This window comes from Semicossyphus pulcher, unplaced genomic scaffold, assembly GCF_022749685.1.
Source record: "Semicossyphus pulcher isolate SPU_LCO1_2020_fin unplaced genomic scaffold, fSemPul1.0.p SCAF_13, whole genome shotgun sequence".
In the NCBI taxonomy this organism is placed as follows: domain Eukaryota; kingdom Metazoa; phylum Chordata; class Actinopteri; order Labriformes; family Labridae; genus Semicossyphus; species Semicossyphus pulcher.
In genome coordinates, this window is record NW_027211637.1 from 2,901,314 (window position 1) to 2,920,225 (window position 18,912).

General features: G+C 42.8%; 1 pseudogene; it reads left to right on the top strand.

Annotated features, from left to right (window-relative positions):
* Positions 1-10,038: 10,038 nt before the first annotated feature.
* LOC138590328 (putative beta-lactamase-like 1) lies at positions 10,039-17,965 on the top strand (annotated as a pseudogene).
* Positions 17,966-18,912: the final 947 nt, after the last annotated feature.

Consider the following 18,912-nt stretch of genomic DNA (forward strand, 5'->3'; position numbering starts at 1 on the left):
CACGCAGCCGTCCAGCAGCAGGCCATGGACTGTGCATTCATTCAGAGCTGCAGAGCATCCTCCTCCTCATCCTCCTCCTCATCACCAGCAGCAGCAGCACGGAGGGATAAAGCTGAGGAGCCGTCGCTCGGGCCAGTTTGGGCGAAACCAAGAGGAAGGGGCGGAAACACACCGGAACAACGACACAGCGCGGACATCCCGCTGCACACAGGCTGGATCCTGATGTGACGTTTATTCTGAAAAACCACAATTTAAAATGAATTATTTAACGTAGGATTAAATTGTAGCTTCAGTATAATTTTGATATTTATCTACTTAACTTGGGCATTTTTTCTTCTGTCCATTTCAAAAGAAAATACTATCATTTTTACTGTAATATATTTATTTTACAAGCATAACTACAGTAACTTTTATGCCAATAGTCCAGAAAAATGCAAGTTAACATCTTTTTTTATACAAAAGATCAAAGACACACAACATGATCAGTGTCACAGTTTAGCTGAAAGCAGAGACAGATAAAGATTCTTCACCTTTGCTCGTCTAACGTGTTTCATTTCTGCAGAAGCAGTACTTTTATTCTTTGATACTTTACTTTTAAAGTAAATTTCACTGATAACACTTCTGAACTTTCAGTTAAGATGCGTTTTGAATACTTGACTTTAACTATCACAGACATTGTTTTAGACATAAAGAAGCACTGTTTGTTTCTTTCTCCCCTCCTTCCTCCTGTTTAAAGATTGATCTTTATTCCGCTGGAATATTCTATATTTTGCATTATTTGTTTGTTCACTTCAGTCATGAATGCTCTTAGGTACGTTGCATAACAATTTAAACTTAATCCTGAACCAGTTGTACCTGTCACACACCTGTGTTTAACGACTTGTATCTGTCTTTGTTTAACCTACCTTAGACAGACACTTTAACAGCTTTTTAATTTCTTCTCTTTAACTCTTCACCTCTCTGCTGTGGTTTCCATTTACTGACATTTCATCTGAATTCTGGCAAAGAAAGCAGAAAAAACATGATGTCACAAATTTTTGTGATTAATATAACAGAACATTTTATCTTCATTGTGCTTTATTTAGCTTGTAAAAATTATTTGCATATAAATGTTATTTGAAGGAGGCGGGGCTTCTTTAAGTTACAAAGGTGATTGGGCCATCTGGAGCTCCAACCAGCTGACATCTGCTGTCTCAATGAGGATGTTAGTGGTAAAGACTACATTTCCCATAATGCAATGTGAGTTAATGAGGCGTAGTAAGTGATTATCGGTTGTTAATGACCCTGAAAAATTCAGGTTTCAGAGGTTTCAATCTGAGGGCAATAGCTCGATTACGCTGGGCTCACTTGACCTCTCAGTCCAGAAGCTCTAGGGTCTAAAGGTCGGGGACAGGTTGTCTACAAAGTTGTGTGACTTTTCTAAAGAAGTAAAATAAAAACAGATAAAAGTGTGCTTCTAACTTTGTAACAGCTTGTGTGTGTTTCTTTTCTGTTCTAAAGAAATACTTTTCCTGGTTCAGTGGGGAAGATTTTGAGCAGCCCCTCCCAGAGCCTTGACCTCAAACCTATCCAGCACATTCCGGATGAAGCAGAGCGTCGACAGTGAGCAAAATCCTCCAACATCAGTGCTGGACCTCCTCACTAAAGCTCTTCAGACCGAACGGAAGAAAATCCCTGCAACCAGAGTCGACATCTGGTGGAAGCTGTTAGTTTTAGCTGCACTTTAATGACCACGCATGCAGAAACACAGAGAGCATGTTCAGCTGACATGTTTGTGTGTTAATATACTTAAAGCCACAAAGTGTAGAACAGCGTTTGTTAGAAGGAGCTCAGAAAGAGAGGCGAGTTTTGTGCCTGAGCTGCACCGCTGTCATGTCCACAGTAATCCTGCAGCTGACGTCTCTGAGCTATTTCATAACATGAGACTGAAAGGACGAATTAGAGGGAGGGAAGGAGAGAGAGGGGGAGAGAGAGAGAGAGAGAGGAAACACAGACAGGAGAAAGAGAGAGAGGGAGCTGAGTGAGGAAATAGAGCAGAAGAATATGGGCCTGACAAAAAGGGACCCAGCCTGCCTCCAGATGAGTGAGAGCTGCACAACAACAGATTAGAGGAGCCCAGGGCTTGTTCCCATGGAAACCTTTGCCCAGGGAGACGACGATGTGAGCGCGGCAGATTGTAGGTCAGACGCGCCGTCAGCGATCCAATCAGATGTGATCTGTCTTGACTTGTGGGTCAGAGATTGAGCAGGAAAGCTGGTGCCTCTCTGTGGTTGCTCGCACTGTCGGGGGTTCCAGTCCCAGCTCACAGAGCGGAGCCGGGCCTGTGTAAGCCCTGCAGGGCTGCAGAGAGGGCTAGGTGTAATCGCTGGATAAATATATAACTGCAAGGCCTGAAAAGATTCAAGCAGGTGGTTTTTCCTGTTTGTTTGTTTTTCATACTCCTGACTTTATTTTTAGCCTTTTTTCTTTTTAACCCAACATCACAGCACAGGAGTCCTTTAGCATATCACTTTTCGGATAAGCTAGCAAAACTAAAACCACAAAAATGTTTATTAACCGACTCTTTGTCTTAACCCGGGGGCGTGTCCAAATGGGGGGTGGTCTGGAGTGGCCCCTTAAATCAGGATGGCCACCCTAAAATCCTAAACTATGGCTTTTATCCCTGTCAGAGGCGGGACTTATGGTCAAACCAACTTATTGGGCTGTGTTGCAAACGTCTGCTCATACCCAGTGAGCACCAACCAAGATTTTAACGTTGGATTTTGGTTGAAAACACGGTGAAATCAGATCTGAACGTCTAAGACGATTTCAACCATGTTCCAATGACTAAAATACGGTTACATCAATGTGTCAGAAAACATATTTTTCTGTTATAATTTTGACAATTTGTAAACCTTAGCGTTGAAAGGGCGACGAAAGTGATGAGTGTAGCGGCATTAAATCCCGTCTACACAAAGGGGCATTTTATTTTTCATACAAAAATTAAATATATAAAGCTTTATGAGCTGTGTGACGTTAAAGGGATAGTTCAGATTTTTGGACACTAAGGTTCCAAATGTAGAACGTAGAACCAAAAAGTTTTACCCTACAAAAAAAAGTATCTGAAATCCTAGGACGATGATTCAGTGTTGGAAACGGATCACCACTGTCTGGGTGTTGTTTTTGTAGGGTAAAACTTTTTGGTCTCATGACCCTGGCATCTCGCCGGAACTACTTATTCTACGTTCCGAACCGGCCAGAACTCCATGAGACACGGTGAGTGAGCTAATAGCTTAAACTGTTTACACTACAGCAAGTGTTTCATATAACTATCCCTTTAACAAGAAGGTTCAGAGACATCACAAAGGCACTTCGGCTGTGCAGCTCTGACTACGAAGGCAGAACGACCCCTGGACGCTGACGTAGTTTATCAATAGCTGATGGAAAGATATGTTTTAGGAGACCTTGGTGGCAGAGGGTGATGATCGCCAAGATCGAATCCAACTACACCCACGTGTGAAAAAATGTCTCATTGGTGATGCACTGCTCATTTGTTCAATCACTTCAGCCGCTATGCAGCTTGAACATTGTTGATATGTGTGTGATCGTGTGATGAAACTTTTTAAAAACAGTTTTAAACTTCTCTTCAACTGAAAAATGCTCACTCTGCAGCTTTTGTGGCATTTCAATGTAGCAGATTATCTTTTGTTGGTACTTTTTACTTTGACTTTGGACATAAATATTCATGTTTTTGAGTCCGTAAATAATTAAGAACGGATGATTTATAAACTGACACCATTGTCTTAATTCTTAAATCAAACAAAGGAATAAAACATCTGTGTGATACCTCGATATTAGTAGTTAAAGTCGATTTGATTGGTGGAGACAGAAATGGTAAATTAAGTGCTATCCAGACGTGTGTGTGTGCAGACACATACTTCATGCCAGCCCTGCCTCAGTCAGTGCCCCAGTTGGACCACCCCAGTCAAAAAGTCTGCACACACGCCTGCATTAACCAACAGAGGGGCTCACAGCTAACTGTAACCTCACACAAACATAACTTATGTTTGTGTTTGCCATCAGTCTGAAATAAACTCTTAGATTTTTGCTTCTTGTAACTTTACTGCAGGCCTGGCTGCAACACCTGAAGTCACTTTGACTTTTGTCATCATTATAACGTTATATTGGAAAATATTTACAACTCAACAATGATCCATATCAAAAGTGAAGTCAGATGGAGAGTAATGTATTCTGATGTCAGTGTAGTAGAACTATACGTTATTATTTCAGCTGAAACGATCTTTTCTTTAATCTATCAAAGAACTTTTGTTGCCTAAACTCAACCGAACTGCGTCCCTTTCGTCCCTTTTGTTTCTTTTTGTTAAACATTGTAAAAGTTCAGTGAGATTAAGGAAACATGGTTTCGGCTTAAATAATACAGAAACGTTGTGCTTTGGTTTCAGAGGAGACACACGTCTTCTGCAAGAGGAAGAAGATTACTGTGGAGGTCACAGAGCTCGCCAAGGTGAACTGATTATCCTGCAAAACCCGAACCCTATCCACGCCCATCAGGGTGAAACAGTGTTTTTAGGGAGTCCCATAACAGCTCACCTGAGACCTGAAACACTCAGCCTCAGCATCAGTGCAGCACAGACAAACTTTTGCCAACCCTGCTGCAGTAGTGGACTAAACCATCTGCCCTTAAAGAGGGGGGAGGGTCCCTGAGAGGCTTTAGACACAAGAGCCCGTAAAACTGTTTGTTTATTTATAATGCTAATCCATCCATTATCTATACCGCTTATCCTGTGCAGGGTGTGGGGGGCTGGAGCCTATCCCAGCTGTCATTGGACGAGAGGCGGGGTGACAACCTACATTCACACCTACGGGTAATTTAGAGTCACCACTGAACCTAACGAGCATGTCTTTGGACTGTGGGAGGAAGCCGGAGTACACGGAGGGAACCCACGCATGCATGAGGAGAACATGCAGACTCCATACAGAAAGGCTCACTACGTCCAAACCAGGATTCAAACCAGGAACCTTCTAGCTGTGAGGTGACAGTGCTAACCACTGCACCACCGTGCTATCACAAAGAAATCTGCAGATGTTAACAAACTTTTTATTCCAGTAGTTTGAGCATCATGCTCCAGGTGAGATGGATCATCTCTGTAGCATGTTCTGGGTCTTTCTGCTGCAGCTTTCAGTAACAGGCTCGTCAGTAGAATTGCAGGTACCAGAAGATCACTTATTAATTGGAACAAGATGTCTTAAAGCATTGGCAGAATGTTTTGGAGGTCGCACAAACACTATTTCCCATAAGCCCTTGACCTCCACAGTGTAAACGTCACAGCTCAACAAGCGGGTGAGTGTCTCTGGTTGGTTTAAAGGAGACCATTAGCAGAGAGTCGGTTATTGCATGTTTGATGAGAGAGCGTGGGGGAGGAGGTTTCAGTCACGTTATTACTCTGACAGATGTAATGTATTTAAATGCCTGTGTGGTATTTGGGTCACAGCAAAACTCTGCTCAGTGTGTCTAAAATCACATCTTCACTTTTGATGTTTGTCTGTGTTGTTACATAATGACTTTTGTTCACTTCATGAGGGAACGACTCATTAAATCTATATTTAGTATCTTTTCATCAGATCCTCGTGTTCAGCTTTGGCAGCGAGGAGACGGTGAGTGTTGTTCAAACATGATCCAAGAACGTGGTGGACAGAAACTGTTTTAAAACTTTGTGAAGTTTGAGTTTAGTTATTAGGATGAAAAAACGTTTTATAGTGAGTGAAACTGTTCATATCATGTTTCATATGTTTATGTTAATGTATTTCAGAAAGTGCCTTTAACTTATAACAACATAAAATCAGTGCACAATGTGAGTGCTCTATATATTAATGTGCATTAAAAGTGCAGTGGGAGTGATTTTGTTAGAAATTGTTTTAACAATATTCACCTGTCTAACCTTAAACTGGAGTCTCCAACGTGCTGCAGAATGAAACAGCTTCAAAAAAACTTAATTAACAGTCATTAGTCTCATCAAAACACAACAAGTATAAAGTACCAGAGGAGTCCACAGGACTTCCAGTTTAAGACATTTAGTAAAATGCATTGTTTCATTTAATTATTATTATATAATATTATCTATTATATAATAGATAATATTATATAATATAATCAATATAATTAAAGCAATTTTAAGTATAATATTAATATTTTGTTTTAGCTTTTCATCATGTTTTACAATTCTGGATTTGAATGTTTTTACTGTAAACATTTTTCAGTTTCTTAAATGAACAATTAAAACATGTTTAAATAAATATTTAAATATAAAATAACAATTAAATAAAATTATTGAATTAAATAAATATACTTAATATTTAAAAAATTTTATTGTCTAAATTTGTCTGTTAAGTCACTGTCTATAATCGAATGAGGTAACACAATGGTGATTGAGCCTATGGCTGATGAAAGCCTTTACATTTGCAGTATATAGTATTATTATGGTCTGGGCGTCTGTGGCGACATTCATGGAATAAATCCCAAGCTGCGCCCAGTTAGTGACGCGTTTTCCATCAGCCAACAGTGGTTGGTCTGCCAGAGAGGGTAGGCGGAGCTAAGCGGCTGCTTTTCTGCTCTCTGCAAGTGTTACGAGTAAACAGTAATCTACTATGGCTGAACAAACAAAGAAAAGATGGATGACTACAGATACAACTTCAACAAGAAGTGAAAATCCAAAGAAGAAGAAACAAACTCGACGCTCAGATGAAGCAAACAGTCTGAAAAGGAAAGCGACCGTCAGCCAGGAAAATCAAGAGTTACAACGGGAGCCAACCGTGGACGTTTGGATATGAGGGAAGTGTTCACCCGCAATTACCGTGTATCACCAGTGGGTGGCGCTCAAGAGCACGAAAGTGAGATCTTTGAGATTGTATCTTTAATTAACCTACTTATATATGCTCCTATCATATAAATATGATTCATACTTTATTTTACAAACCAGAGATGTACTTATCTTTAGCTTATTGGATTTTAAATGACTAATTTGTATCAGTGTACAGAATTGTTATTGTACTGTTATATCATGGTGTATGTATTTAACTGTGTCTTCATATCTGTCATTTTAGGTGGTTTTATGATAAAAAAAATGCTTTACTTTTTATGACAGTGTTTATGTGGAGGCTCAGCTGAGGACAAGAGTTGAAGATTAGCGAAAGCTATAAACTCTCTGTGCAACACATCGGTTTCGTGCTCTGTGCTGGAACTATGTTGAATTGCATCGTCCCTTTCAAATAAAATACATCCTATTCAACTAGCCACAGCGTTACCTTCACCTCCTCCCTCCTGACCTCTGTGTGGAAAAAAGAGCAGAGAACATTTGCAGCCAACCAAAATCCAAGAGACCATCATGTATTTGGTGTTGGCGCACACACACACACAGCTCCGGCTACATGTGTCTCTGATAATGATGAGTGCTGAAGTCAGCGTGCTGCTTCAGGCTCCTGCACTAAATAGTAAGAATGAGCTTTGCTTGGATGTGACATCGCTCTGCTCCCGGAAACAATTCAACAATCAACAATCACAACTGTGTCTTTCAAACCTCAGGGCACGAACAGACACAGAGTGTAATGTTGCTGTCGCGCACAGTGACAAAGCTTTCTGAAGGTGGCGCTGCAGCACTCACACAAGGTGGTTAATGGAAACACACCTTTGTTCTCCTCTAAAGTGATTCACAGATGAGCGCTGAGGTGAATTATGTTTGTGTAGTCCATGTAAGTCATAACGCCCACCAGGTGTCCATTATCAGATTATTATAGATGACGTGGAGGCCGGAGCGCGTTGGACGGTTCCTTCTGCAGAGTTTCAGATACAGACTGATGCAGCGTAATAATTAAGAACGCTGATCAGACAGTTTCAGCTAGACTACTACTGAGAAATGTCTTTTGCAATTAGACCCCATCGTGATGTTTTCATGTACTCGAAGGGGTAGTGAGGCCGAGAGCAGGATAGGACCCCCCCGCTGGAGTCTAGACACTGGTGGTGGTGGTGAAGGAGGGATGCAGGGTGAGCTGAGGAGCTGGACTTGGACACTGATGAGATGGATTGGAGGTGACTGGGGTGGAGGGGGGTCGCAGTGATCGAACTGAAACGGTAACTGACAGCAGAGAGAGGAGGACAGATTTAAGACTTAAAGCGGGATGCTGGTTTTGCTCAGTTGGTAGAGCAGGCGCCCCTCATACAGAGGCTGCAGACCTCGACGCACTGAGCGCAGGTTCGACTCCCGGTCTGCCGGTCATCTGGTGCATGTCAACCCCCCCTCTCTCCTCCCAACACATCATGTCTCTCTTCAGCTGTCCTATAAATAAAGGCACATTTGAAAAAGGTTTGACAGCAGCAGGATGATTGGTCGACAGAAGACGAGGCTAAATCTGGTTGGTTTGGTACTTACATTAGTACACGCCCATAACCAGCTGATCACCAGACAGGAAGGACTGAGAGGGGGAGAGAGAACGTGGCATGAATGATTGATGACTTAATGAATGAATGATTGAGTATGTAACAGTCTTGAACTTACACTGAGCTACATTTCATAGGTGTCCAAGTCCATTGGAGGGACTCAAACTAGGAACCCTCCAGTTGTGCGGCAACTGCGCTATCCAGTGTCCAATTGTCACCCTTCAGCCAATCAGACGCAAGTATTCATCCAGACAATAAGATCAAATAAAGACCTGTAGATGAAAGGCACATCTTGATGATAATTCAAGGCACCAAGGTTTGATCGTCTCATAACTAGAGTACAGTGAAGAGGCTGCATGATGTAAAACATGTATTTAAAGCATGCAGTGCCCTCTAGTGGCTGAAGAGGCAACTGCATGCAAATACTTCAGTCATAGGCAACAAGTGAGAGAAGCTGGAACACAGGAAGTCTAACTGTCTAATGTGTGTCAGGGGTCTTTGATGTAAAAAAAAAAAAAAGTCATCCTTATTTCAACAGATGAGGTTACCATCTCTCCACATGTTCGAGCACCTGTTGTCACCTGTATAAAATGCCATTCTTATGTCATATGACAACAGAGCAACTGCTATTTGCTGAAGGTAATAAAGAAACTCAGTTTCCAGTTGAAAGCTCCACAAAAACATGATAAGTGGACCTGGAGTGTTGCATTTCTGCATCCTGTAAATGTTACTTGAGCTTTAAGGGATTTCAAGCTCTTCTTAAAGGTGAAGTAAGGACACGGGCTTCTGTGCTCCCACTTCAAATACACGTTAACTAGTTTTCAGCAGCCAATATCGGTGCTTATGAACAGTCGTTCCCTTGCAGAACTCATCCTGGCTCCAGCACTGCTTCTTCCCTTCATCAGACCTGTGCTCGCTCATATCTGTTATTAATTTTTCTGCATGATGCTTAACCCTCTGACACGGTGATGAAGAGCATCCAGCGGTGGATGAGTGCGTGGAATTACCCCCCCCCCCCCCCCCCCCCAGGATGTGATATGATTTGATTGCGGAGGATGAGTGCTGAGCAGGTCTTCATACAGCCCTCCTTACGTTCAGCTCGGCGGCTGAATCTCCCAGCAGATTATGATGTCACGCCGGAGTGGGAATAGCATCAGCTCTCCATCTGAAGCCAGGGATCACCAGCCGGGATTAAGTGCACAAAGGTAGTGGTCTGTAGACGGTGGATGCTCAGGAGCAGTGGAGCTGAGTTCATGCATGTCGTGCTGACTTCTTCCCCCGAGGACCTCGCAGGAAATTAAAATGTGGATTTATGATTTCTGGGGATGAAGAATGACACAAAGACGATGACAGAAGACTGAGGATTGTTTCCCTTTTTTGGTAAGCTTTGGAGAGCTCAATTATCTGTCCTGCTGCTGCTGCTTGTGAAAGATTTACTGGTGAACTGAACTTTTAACATGTTAACAGCTAAAGAAGGGATTCAATGAAGGAAGTTTATGTCAAATTTGATGAACAACCTGTTTGTGCTTTACTTATTATTCTTAACTTTTCTCCCCAAACATTTATTTTGTAGACCAGCACCTGCTGCAAAACAAGCAGCGAGCAACATGAAGGTGAAATGGACCATGCTGGGAATGGTCGTCTTCTTCCTGCTCTCTGTGATCATGACCGTTGGCTTCATATGGCAGTACAGGATGCCGAAGTTGAAAACAAGTAAAGTCTAGCCACCACAGATTTACAGATTTAGCCCCTCAGACCACCCACACACACACCCACACACACACTTTTTAAAGACACACTTTTAGACCCGGGCTTTCCTTAGCCTCTTAGGTGTAATTGCTTGTTTGGAGGACCTGCAGCGGGATTACACAAAGCTGGAAATAGTGGCAGCAGGATTAAAGGAGACTTTGACTCCTGCTGAGAGACAGGAGGAGGAGGAGGAGCTGAGTGCTGCTGGATGTTCCTGCATGAACTGACAACAGTCCCTGGCTTTAGTTGCTCTGGCTCTGAGGGTGACATAAAGCTGAGTTTGGCTCAGGGACAGCGCTGTGTTCGGGGTGTTCAGGGTGTGACTGTGACAAACACGCTGTGCCTGAAGGAGTCAACAAGTCACATAACAATAAAAAACAACTCCGCCTTATCAGTTTGGACCGCTGGGAACTTTAAATCAGGCCGATAAATTTACAGCACTTAATTACATAATATAGTTTTATGGCCGGTGTGTACCTGCAGGATCCTTGTAACATGGAAGTATTACCTCCTATCTACCACCGGTGTTACAACAGAATATGTTTCTAACAGCTGAACAGTAACATGTTTCAGAACAGATGTATTACAGAGAGAACTGCCTTATAACACTAGATAATGTACTGTATTAGCAATAATATCATAATTCACAATACAAATATAGCAGGTATTAACTCATCCCAACTTACTTTATATTCATCCTTCCAATAAAAATGCAGCACAAAGAGGTTAACATTGCAAACTAAAAAAACAACAGAGCAGAAAACTGTTAGACTGAAACTAACAACAATAAATCCAATTTATTTTCAGTGCTATTAAAAGTTGATGAAGCTAAATTAGATCTACATGTGGGAGTATGTAACTAATGCATTTCAGTAACGGTGCATGCTCTATGTTATTCGACACCTGAGACACCTTGTGTAGTCATAACAAAGCCAAACACACTGTGTAGGCAGGAGCCTAAAGTTTGACAGGAAGCAGCTCTAAAGTCAACGGTCCAAAAATGTGCAAAAGATTATATTGTTGTTGTTGTTGTTGTTGTTGTTGGATGGTTTGTTTTGTAGCATTTGACTGAGCTAGGCTAACAGTTTCCCCTGCTTCTAGTCTTTGTGCTAAGCTAGGCTAAGCTAGGTTAAAAAAACGTAAACAAAGTCCTGTTCCTACCCTGCCTTTGATTAGCCTCACCCTGACATTTTTCAACCTAAACATAACCAATCATATGGAAGCGCTAAGCGGACATGCATCCATACATTTTATTATGGTGATAACAAAGTTGCACCTTTGTAACATCAGATGATCATAACTGGTATCCCCAGAGCTGCAAAGCACCAAACAAACACAGAAACAGGCTTAACTGACCTCCTCAGTGTGGCCGATGGCAGCATGGCTTGTCCTGCTCTGTAACATCACAGTGAGCGGCCTGTTGTTCTGTTTTCTAGATCAACAGATAATTATCCCGTTAACACGAGAAAACCAGCTTTGTTATCTCGAGATAAATAAGTGGAGATTGTGGGAAAACAGAGTAAATAAAATGTATGGATGCATGTCCACATGGACGGATAATCATGACCACAGGCCCTATACAAACGCAGATAGGCCGAGAACACGCGCGCTGCACACACCAGCATGGGGCAACCCATGAGCTGGGCTGCATTAGCCTCCTGGTCCCAGGGAGGCAGCACTGCAGCACCTCCCGCTAAAAAGTATCACAATCACCTTCCTCTTGCTTTTTCTTGAAAAATGTCGAAATCGAAGATATTTGATGGATGAAAGCGCCATCTTTAGCGACTCCTTCTCTCTTTAGTTTGTGTTTTGCCGACCCGCTGAGTCAATGTTTCTCCATCTTCAAAATGTCATTCTGACCATGAAATAGAAAGTTATCGTACCGCGCAACCCACGTCTTTACGTCTATGAAATTTAATTGCTAAATTAAAGAAAACATTCTGACAATTTTATTCAAACAACCTTGTCAAAATAACATTCATGTTCAAAACAAAAATACTTTACACATAAAAACAAGATATTCATCCTTAAGGCCATGGCACCCCATTGGCTCAGGGCCCTGGGCATGTGCCTACTTTGCCCATGCAGTAATCTATGCATGTCCACTTAGGGCTACTGTACAACTGAGTGTTTGACCTTAAGAATATTTGTTCAGTATGATTAGATTAGAACAGTTTTTGATCTCTCGTCCTGGTACGAGCATTTCTCTGCACTGGATGAAGTCATTTAAATCTGTCTTCAGACCGCTGGATTGACAGAGAACAACACCTGCTTGGCTGTACAGTTTGGTGCATATCCTCCCTTGACAGATAGAAAACTTGTACGAGCATGTTTCGTACATATTCTGACTGACGTTTTCTCTCTTTCTGCAGCACTGTTGGAAAAGAAAGGGATAGTAGAGGAGATGTGCCCTCGCTTCCCCGAGCCTGTGCCCCTCAAACACCCCATCACATCGCTGAGGGTCGCCCTGGAAAAGGTGAATCTCTTTCAACCAATTTACTAACTCGTATCAGTTCAATCATGAAAACATTCTGAATAAAGTCTCTCCCAACAGATCGATCTGCTGCTGAGGACGACCGTGTTCAAGACAAAGCTGCCGGCCATTTCAGCCATCGTGGTTTTGAACAACACGGTTCTGTGGAACGGAAACTTTGGCAAGAAGAACATCAGCGACCCGGCCTCGGCTGCACCCAATGAGTACACGGTGTACAGGTGTGATTTACAGAGTGTGGAACAGGTGTGGTAGAGATTAAGAGAAAGTATGACACAGATAAACAGAAAGGGAAGTGGTGTCTAAATGCAAAATACTAGTTTTAAATGTTATTAGTTCTGAAAGCTGCACAGCCAGCCCATAATATTAGCAGCTCCATTATCTGTCCCTAATGATACCACACAGGATGTAACCTGCAGTCTAATACTTCTATTGGATATAACATTATATCTGAGGCTTAGAGCAAGAATTAGGGGTAGGGGGCGAGGATTAGAACTACATGTGTGACCTGTGATCAATGAGACTGAACCACTCACTAAATTAAGAGCTTAAATCTGTGCAGCAGCAGCAGCAGCAGCAGAGGGGATGCTTTGTGTTATTAACCCAGGATGCATTCATTAAATCAATGGGAATAAGTACTCACTTTAATCCCTGTGATTGCAGAATTGCGAGCGTCTCTAAGATCTTCCCCACACTGATGCTCTACAAGCTGTGGGAGGACGGCCTGGTGGGCTCTCTGGACGACCCTCTGGAGAAGTACGTGGAGAACTTCACCATCAAGAACCCGCTGGGCAAAAGTGGGAGGCGAGCGTCGTCGTCGTCACGCTGGTCCCCCGGCATCCGCTCTCCTGCACTCACCCTGCGCAGGATGGCGAGCCAGCTCTCAGGTGAGCCTGCAATCTGTTTGAATGACACGGTGGCCATGTTTGATTGACTTACATACAAATATTGTGCAGCATTGTTGGGAATTAGCTCCATTATGACTGATTGATCAGTGATTGAAATAGGTCTAGTGTTCTCCTAATCTGTTAATCAACTGCTATTTGGCAGGCGGTATTGTTGTCATGCATGGTTAAGAAGCTAACAACCTACAGCCCCGACAAATACCGTCAGAAAAAGTGGTATAATATTCAACATGCATGGATGAGATGAACAGGTTAATGTGAGCATACACCTACTGAACTTGTTTTAGGAATATCTTTCTGCAACAGTCATGAAAAATATTAATTTCACTCTTAACTGCTCCAAACAACTTTAGCTTTCTGTCCTTTCAAAATTACAATAACAGGGCAGGTATGTCACCGGCTAGAAAACTACGTCTAGTAAGTAACAAGATACCATGAATACAAAACAAATGTAAAATGGTAGAAAGTGGTAACTCCTGATTAGAAGGCTGAGAACTTCGGTACAGACTGGAGAGATAGAGGTGTAAAGTCTTCCAAACCACCACCTTACAAAGCAAACAGGCCTTACCCCGTTTGTAGCATTGGAAGTAAAATGCTAACTGCAGATAAATCCAATATAGATGTTAGGTGTTTATTTTTCAGCTCTGAAACTGTATGCATTTAAGTTACTGCATTTACATTGCCAAACAGCGATTACATAGTTTTAGGAAAAAGAGGGATACCAGGTGCTCTCGGTCGGAAGGTGTTAAACTCACATCACTGTTGAAGGAGGGAAGTCACTGGGCTTTCTTCAGGCCACAAAGCCAAGGATTTAGTTTACAATGCCTTCACTGAATCAGAGCATCTCTCGTAAAAAACAACATCAAAGAAATAAATGCAGACCAGTTTAACCTTCATCGGGTCATCCTCAGGTGGCTTACCTTGTTTGTCCATGTTCAAGAAATTACATCAGTCACACTTACCTACAGGGGCAGGGCCAATATAACACAAATATGTAACTGGACTTCTAGAAAACACAATCTGAAAATGCAACACATCTCAAACACAGAGCCATACTAACTTAGAAAAAGGGTTTTTTGTCTTTAATTTTGAATTGCCACTGATTTCTTCCTAAATTTTGGAACGGACCCCAAACGTGATGTCACTGACACTAATGCCATCATTTTGCCTGACTACTTTATTAATGCAAGACGTGGAAATGGGAAGAAAAATGCATCTAAATTGTAATAATCAATAGCCTACACCAATTAACCAACAGACACCTGATTTGCTAACTTTGCAACCCTTCCTGTTGTATCAAAATCTGTCCTGCATTAAAAAGCAGATCAAAACAACATCAAATCATGTAAAAAGAAGAGACACATCAGTGTAAAAATAAGGAACACGTGGAATAGCCCTTCTTCTTTTTTAAGGGGTCAGTTCATAACAAAGCTGGGTCATTGTGTAACTGGTGATTCCACTTCCTGTCACCCAATTACATCAGCGTCAGCTAATTCACAAATGTAGGTCTTGACTCTCATACTGGGCACCATGTAATTCCTATTTAAGGACATATTTCTAGCTCCTACTACAGCCCCTAAGCTAACCTGTGTTCACATGAACCGAGGGAGTACCTACACACACACTGAGCTGTGTCCAGAGATAGAGCTAATCAGCTCAGCGATGTCAGAGTGAAGAGGAGGGATTAGCAGTGGGGGAAGCCCTGCTGAAGGCAAGACTCTATCTGCATCCTATTTTAGGACCAGAGACTCAGACCATGACATAGTGCAGGTGCACGATGGGGGATTACTTTTACTCATAATTCGGTTGGAAAGGTTCCTAATACCAAAGTAGTGGGCAAATTGAAACGTGGAGATGATGAGGAGGGGGCATAACCAAAGCTATAACCATTCATCCTGGGGAAAACATGTCTGTACCAAATTTAATGTTATTCCATCCAATGTTTGTTTGGACATATCACTATCAACCAAAAAAATCACTTGTGGTGCCACTAGAGGGAAGGCCAGTGGATCACCGAATGCCAGTCGGACACATTGTCTTGAGTTCTAGTCAAAAACTCACTAAAGCCATGAGGATATATCCTGTTGGACAGTGAAAGTCTCAGATGTTTCAGTCTAGACCAACTGATCGACTAACCAACCAAACTTGGAACAAAATGGCCTTTCATGTTAAGACAACTGACCCTCCGGAGGGACAGCCAATAATTCAGGGTATCAGGGCAGATATCTGAGTCACTTCCTCTCCTGACTTGTTTGGTCAATACTTCTTGGATTACAAACTGAAACCAGAACACTTCAAAGACTAACAGTCATGTGTCTTGTCTATACTCAGCATTTATACTCAGATATCTGTTTAAAGAGATTACTAACCAAGTGAGAGATCAACTTTGCTTTCCATAGAGCCACGCTGCTAGTGTTAATGTTGACAGAGACTCTGTAGTAGAGTGCACACATCCACTTTAAAGTAAGCCATTAAGTGTTAATGTGGCTGTTAGCAAGAGCTCCGTTGAACTCTGTTTGTTGATAATGTGCAAACAAAGCAGGCATTGCAGGAACTGTTCCAGAACATATCGATAGAATAGTGGTCATGTTAAGTGGTGGGTTAAACTCTTACACAAATATCTGAGGAATGTTTTCAAAGCTGTTCAGTGAGCACAGTCCTCTTTTTAAACCAGCCAATGCTCTTCTAAATTCATGCACAGCCCACAGATTGACTCACTAAGGTTTTCTATATTTTGACAGGGTTGCCCAGAAGATTAAGGTCAACTAATCTCCTTTGGAGTGGTGACACAGAGGAAGCCCTTAATTTGTTGCAGGATGATGTCCTCGTGGCTGACCCGGGCACCAAGTAAGACTCTGATTCCATCCTGCGCTGCGTTATATTTGACTGTGATAACTTTAGACAAGCACTGCATTTCTGTGGTCGGAAAGGAAAGAGGGAGTTGATGTCTTTTTGGATCCTTTTGGTGTTTCGAACCCCTGGTTAGGGCCTCCTTCCCTTAAAGGCAGACACAGACTGTAGGGTATTGCAGAGATTTGCAGTACGATTGCAGGGATGACCTTTACCGATCCTTATTTGGATAAGGCTAGGACCTTGAAGAACGTCAGGTCTATTCTGGATGACCCTTGTCTCCTGTCCAAGGATTTCAAGTGGCTTCCGTGTAGATGCAGACACTGTTTGCCAAGATGCAGGACGAGTAGACTTGAAAACTTGTTCGTCCCTGCTGCCATTGTTTTCCAAATAACTTGATGTGGTGTTATGGATGGTGTTTATTTGGAACTATTGTGAATTCCTTGCCTGTTGGAGGTTACTGCTTGCTGTACAAGCTACGTACGTCCCTCTGGGGAAAATAAAGATATCCTAGAACTAAGAACTTAGTATCTATAACATTACTGTCTCTTGTCCCTCAGATGCCACTACAGCAATGTTGCTTTTTCCTTAATGGCCAACGTCTTGGCCAAGAACGTGGCCGGCTCAGACTTTGAGACCTGGGTGTCAAAAAACATTCTGAACCAGCTCAACATGGAGGACACTGGTTTCAACATAACTCCAGCCATTCAGAAGCGGATGGCCGTTGGTGTATACACTAACGGCCAGCCGGCTCCACTCTACAACCTGGGCTGGTATCGACCTGCAGGCCAGATGTATTCCACAGCAGCTGATATGGCCAAGCTCATGATGGCTCTTCTGGGGGCTCACAGCGGGAGGCCGCTTCGCCAGGACACTCTGAACACCATGATGACGCCGCTCTACAAATGCCACAGCAGCTACTTCGCTAACTCCACTGGCACACCGTGGGAGATCAACGAGCAGTTTGGCTATGACGTGGTAAGAAAGGATGGAGACCTGGACGGTTACGCGGCCACCCTCTCCCTGGTGCCAAAGCTCAAGCTGGGAATGGTGGTCCTGATGTCCGGGGTTCGGCCTGCAGACAAGGACCTTGTAAACCAGGCCTACAGCTATCTCATCCCTGCAATGGCGAGCGCATTCAGGGAAGCTAAAAGAACTTTAAGACCTCCACCTGATCCATTTCCATATGTGGGCTTTTTCACCTACAGGAATATGACTTTCTATGAGATAAAGGTGGACTCAGACGGGGTGCTGATCATGCAGCAGTTTGGACCACAGGTGGACACAACTGTGCCATCCAAGTACCGAACTATTAGGCTGGATTACCTGCAGGACAGAGTGTTCAGGGTGGTGTTTGAGCAGCCATTCCCCTGCAAGCTGAAGGTTCACAGTGCCTCTGTGTCCCTGGAGGCGCAGGACCGACAGCTTTTCAACTTTTACCTTTTCAACAAGAAAGGTGTGTCACCGGGGTTTGATTCCCCAGGACTCAACACTTACAAGGTGGCGAGGTTAGGTGGCAGACCATTCTTTACGTCATAAAGACAGAAAATCAAGTCGGTCTCTGTAAGTCTGAAGTTGTGTTGAGGACTAATGCAGTGGGAAACTTGACATTGCAAACACAGGGCAGATTTTTGACTGATGCTCCAGTGGTCACATGTGTTCAGTGTCGTGGACCGCTCCCTTACTGAGGGTGATGTGATTATTCTGAATTTGTTTTTTATTGTTATCATTTACTTCCTGCTCATAGCACAAATACGTCATTTAGTCTTGTCAAACTTCAGTTATTTTCCTGCCCTACAACTAGAACAGTCAAAGCATTGCTGACATTAATGTTTACTGTACAAATGTTTGCTAAGTTGTGTTTGGTTAATGGACAATGTGGCGGTGTTCCTCTTGAACCTTTAAGTGCCTCCAGTGTGACCTAGAAAGAAGAAAAGCATGTTTGATTGACATGCCAAGAGGTCAAGTTTTTCATGATTCAAACCCAGCAGAAAAGCCTGTAAACATGTTGTCTATGCAATAAAAGCAATGATGTAAGATAAAATGCTGAGTACAACTTGTGTTGTATAAAAGATGTTTATTAAGCAAAAATTAGAATCTGGTATTGTGAAAGTCCTCGTCCTGTTTATGGTTATTCAAGAAGATCTACTGATCCAAAACACTTAAGAGCCAGGTATTTCCCTCAGGTGTTGGTGGAGACCAAACCAGAGCCTAAAGGAGAGCAAACACTGATCAACCTTATGACCACCTGCCTAATATTGTGTAGCTCCCCTTCTGCTGCCAAATCAGCCCTGACCCGTCAAGGCATGGACTCCACTAGACCTCTGAAGGTGTGCTGAGGTATCTCACACCAAGACGTGAGCAGCAGATCCTTTAAGTCCTGTAAGTTGCGAGGTGGGGCCTCCATGGATCGGACTTGTTTGTCCAGCACATCCCACAGATGCTCAATTGGATCGAGATCTGGGGAATCTGGAGGCCAAGTCGAC